The following is a 5,170-nucleotide window of genomic DNA, read 5'->3' as shown; positions in this document are numbered from 1 at the left end:
TGTCATGACGAGTTAAAATTTTTTAATGTGGCAAGTCATAATGTCAAATCAAATGTTTCCTAAGGTCATGGTTATTTAAATGTTATGAGGAATATTAAAGTTGATTAGAGTGACACCAGTTAGGATCTTACGGTTCCCTCATTCTGACACTACTATTTTCTTTTGGATTTTTCTTTTGGATTCACTTAATTTTCACTTAATTTAAATGAATTTACCAAACTCAACTTAATGAGTTCCATACTTTCATTTGGACAGTGAGAAATCTCGTTGGCAACCGGAGGTACGTCCTTCGAGATGTTTTTTTGTTTGTTTGTTTATTAATATAGAGACGTCTTAATTTAGTTGCAGTTTTTTTTTTGTTTTGTTGTTTTGTTTGTGATTAAATTTTGAGTTGTATTATATTTTGATTATTGTGGCGGTGAATTTTATCTTGTTTAAATTTTATTTTAATTTTAGTTTTGGTTTAAGTTTTAACATGTAGGGTGACTTTAAGCATACAAGCAAGAAAAAAAGGTACAAAAAAAAAGTAAATGCAATAACTTAAAAGGGTACCTATCGTTTCTTCTCGCTCCTCCACCTGAAAGGTTAGCTTTGGAAACATGTATATAATTTTGCAAGGAATTCAAATTGCAGGAGTAGATGAAGTTATAACTACCAAACCTCAAGTTATGACTTTGTTGAGTCTCAAAAGATCTTAGTGGATAATTTTAGAATAAAATATAACAAGTTCAATTTGCCTCCAAAATATTCAAGAGATTCCAAAGTGTTCCGGGCATGACCCTGAACCTCTTTGAAGATTTTTTGAAATATTTCAAGTTTATTTTGAACTTATCATATTGTTCTATTAATCATCCAATTTTAAGCTAAGGTTATCCCATTACTCAAGGAAACTTGATGTCCTATTTATCCCAAGGCTACGACACTCCATTAATCAATTAATATTTCATTTAATCATTTAAGAGTTATATTCATTTAAGAGTTATATGGGTGGGTGCCCCTAAGGAAAATTTAGGTAAGTAAAGATTTTGATTCCTAAAATTAAAATCAATCTTCTCGTGTAAAAATGTGTTAATCATCAATCATGTTATCTTCTAAATCTGACCAAATGAGTTTAAATGCCAAGCCTAGGTCACTACCAAGCTCTGAACAATCACAATAGGTGAAATGATAATTAACAGAATTTTGATTTAAATGTCATGCCTTCTTATTGAAATATCACATTATCCTCAATCATGGGCTTAGAATTAATGAAATTTTATCTTCCTAACTCAAACCCATCATTTGAGAATTATTCAATTTTGATTTACTTCCAAACCATGATAATTAAGGAAATTACAATTTTTATTCTTATTATGGAAAATGTGGCAATGAGTTCCTACTTCATACCCATCATATTTCAATCATCCAAACATATTCATTAGAGTTAAAATATTTTTTCTTTAATTAATCCTAAATATTGATTAAGGCATCATAATCTAAAGTTACCTTTTTGTCTTTGGGGCTCTTCACTTCATAAATAATTAATCAAAATTCAAATGGCTTTAAGAATATTTAGAGTGTCCTATCCATAGGTCAATTAAAACATTAGAGAAGAAAATGTGGGTTTTCAAAATTTAATTTGAATAATTATTTAAATTTAGAAAGTAGTATCTTCAAAGTTTATTTTACTTAACTATCCAAAATAAAGTATTTGTTCATGAAAAAATTACTAGAGGTCTTCTTAGGTTAGAGAAACACTTAAACAAAACTTCATGATTTTTTTATTAAATTATTATTATTATTCATTAATTATTAACAAATCTCAATGATTTAATTAAATGGAAAATAATATTTTAATTACAAAAATTATTGTTATATTCTTATTAAACTTCTCTGAGTTCAGAAGACTCAAAGAATCAAATTTTGTATTTTTATGATTTCTAATTTATTTATTATAATTATTTTAATGAGAAAAATAAAATAAAATGTATTTTCAAGGTTTTAAAATTTATTTGTAACTGGGAAAAGTTAGGAAAAATATTTTAGTGAGTCCCAAGTGATCAGGAAACCATTAGGCATATTTTAAAATATTTTTGTAATTTTGAGATTTTTTTAATTCTTTTAACTTCAAAATAAGGATAAAAAATCTAGTATTTTCTCAAAAATTTTGCTAAACTCCTCTTTGGTCGTGGAGGGGTCAATTTAAAACCATGGCTTCTCGGTGGAGCTCAAGGTTTCGCAGTGGGTGTTAAGGCTTGTTGAGGTGGAGTGAAGAAAAGCACAAGCATCTAATTGGAGTGAGCTAAGTCAAGGAGTTGAAATTTTTGGTTTTGCTCATTTGGGCTCCTTTGGGGCGACTGATTCCGGTGACTGAGGTGGTGTCTAGCCAGGGTTCAGTCACCTCTTGGCTAAGGGAGTTTAGGGGAGGGTTAAATATGATTTACTCCCAATGGCAGGTGATGATGGCAAAGTATTATCAAAATAAGGCTAAATATGGCTAAGATCCCTTATATCAAGGGACCATTAGTCCATAGCTCACCTAGGTGTTTTAGGTTGGCTTATGCTAGTCAATAAAGTCCAAATGGTGGTTGTGGTGACATTAATTTGGTCACTTTGGTATGACTAAGTCAATTTTGGTGCATGGGTTCCATTTGGGTCAAATTGTCTTGAAGTTAGGTTTGGATTAGACTAGCCATGACATTGAGCCCAATTAATTGATCAATTTTGTGTGGGTGATTTTCATGAGAGGTTTTGAAAGGATTTAAAGTGATTTTTAATTGATTTAAAGGGTCAATTTGAGGGATTTTGGGAATTTGATCAATTTGGTTATGTTGGGCTAGACTTGGGTCTATATTGGGCTAGCCTTGGCCTAAGTCCAAATTGATTGTTGAAAATGGTAAATATGAATGTCATGAAGAGTTCTCAACATTGATTGGGTGCTAATTTTTGGGTTAGGGCATTCGATTTGGTGGGATTTGGGCACATGGCTAAATTTGGGGCAACTTTGGAAATTTTAAATTTGGATTGAAATTGAGTGGAATTGAGGCTTGAGCAAGGAAAATTGAGGGCTCAATTTGATTATTAGGAATTTTAGGAAGATTTTAGGATCCAAATTGAGGCAATTGAGTGGACTTTGTGGTTCAATTGGGTGAGATTGGGTCATATGGTCAAAATTGGGGGTTTTGGTTTGGATCAAAATTGAGCTCAAATCATGGGTCAAATAAGCTTGTATTTGGTTTGAAATGATCATAGGCATGATGAATTTGAGTTTAAAATTGAAATTGGGGAAAATTGGGGTGAAATTGAAAGACATTTGGGGTGAATTTAGAGAAATTGGGCCTTTAGGGGCAATTCGGGGCTTTTGGTCAAAATGGTCAAATTGGGAAAATTGGATTTAATTGAAGGGTCCAAATTGGTTTTGAAGACATTTGAAATAATTTTGAGGGTTCTGGGAAAGTTTGGGCCACCAAGGGTATTTTTGCAATTTTGGCAAATTGGGGGTATTTAGGTAATTTTAAAATTTTGGGATGTTTTGAACAATTTGGGTGGTTTCAATTGGTTTGTGATGATTTTTTAACAAATTTGGGTATTTTGGGATTTTTTGTCAAATTTGGGGTTTGAGGGTATTTAGGTAAATTGGGTAGATTTGGGGGGCAAAAGGTTATGTTGGGTACTTAGGTAAAATTGGAGTGGCAACCACCCAATTTGAGTTATGGACTAATGAAATTCTACTTTGGGTCCTTCATGTACTGATCTTAGCTAGACCTTAGCCTAGGGCTAGTGGGTCTAGAGGACCATCTGCATGAGTCTCCCAAAAGATCAATGGATCAAAACAAAGAAGTTTGGGTTTAGGGTTGTGAGTGGGATGTGGTGTGCAAGTGAGTGTAAGTGAGTGAACTAGCTCCAGATCAACACCCAGGGTCAATCCTAAGGTCAACTAGTCCTATGGGGATGCCCCTTGAGCTTCCACATATTGACCCCACCCACTAAGTGCTAGAGGTTAGAACCAATATGTTGAATTTCAAGTTGAGCAAAGATGAGTTTAGAATTTTTAATGGTGAGGTTCATTTTCTAGTCATCTAGGAATAGTCAACAGGAAACTCCTATGGCTAGACCCTAGGCTACTAAGGAGGAAACTAGACCTCAACCAAAAGTGAGGTCAATAATACAGCATATACTCATACGCCTCAGGGTAAGGTCTAGCTCTTTGAATCATAGTCTCACCTTACAAAGCTGCTAAGACTGCCTTGACATTCATATCCAATAAGGATAGTAGGTGTGAGTCAGAAGGCACTCGCTCATGATGGGCGGCATCAGAGGAAGTTGCATGTACATACATCACAGGTTTAGGCCATACGACGGGCATCATCAAACACGTCTCTAACTGCGTAGGAGGTGAGTGTACATCGTACCCAGCTCAATCAACCTGTAACACTACTATCTTGGTAGTCTGTCTGGTTGTTGGCGTGCATGTCTGTCAATTGTTGGCTTGGGAGGTCTTTTGGTCAGCCGACCTTCTGTCGGTTGGTTGGTTATCAATTAGATAGATGGCCTTCAACCAGTTAGATTCATGAAGCCTTATAGCTTTTCGACGGAGGGGGTCCTTGGCATTTAGCTTTTGATATGACTCTTAGATTGTGTTGAAATATGTGCGAAGTGCTAACATATTTTTGGTATACATATACATTTTTATATATTGAAGTTCAGTGATCAAACGTGAGCATGACATGACTAAATATACTTCTCAATCAAATAAAAGAATTCCGTGACATACAATTTTTCTTTTTTTTCTCTTTCTCTATATCTCTATGTTCGGCTCGGTCATATAATTAGACCCAAAATACAAATTGGCTTGGGCGTTACACAAAAAAATTCTTGGTATGTTTAAAAATAAAATTAGTCCCTTAATTACTGATTTTGCTATTTTAATTTAAAATATCACAATGATTCAAAAGAAAACAACTCTCAAACGGATGAAAGAAATACATCAGCCAAACAACAATGTTCCTCACATCTTTTTATATCTCCACCCGGGTCACTAATACAAATAAACAAAATAAATGTAAAATCTTGACATTCGATCATTTTTTTCTTCGGTGTAATGCCCAATCCTATTTATCCTTGCCGTGCTGATGTTGTTTATAGATTAATAAATCTGACTTTAAAATTTGAATGACGGGCCAATCTTGTT

This window comes from Phalaenopsis equestris, unplaced genomic scaffold, assembly GCF_001263595.1.
Source record: "Phalaenopsis equestris unplaced genomic scaffold, ASM126359v1 Scaffold000777, whole genome shotgun sequence".
Taxonomy (NCBI): domain Eukaryota; kingdom Viridiplantae; phylum Streptophyta; class Magnoliopsida; order Asparagales; family Orchidaceae; genus Phalaenopsis; species Phalaenopsis equestris.
Note: the sequence above shows the minus strand (reverse complement) of the source record.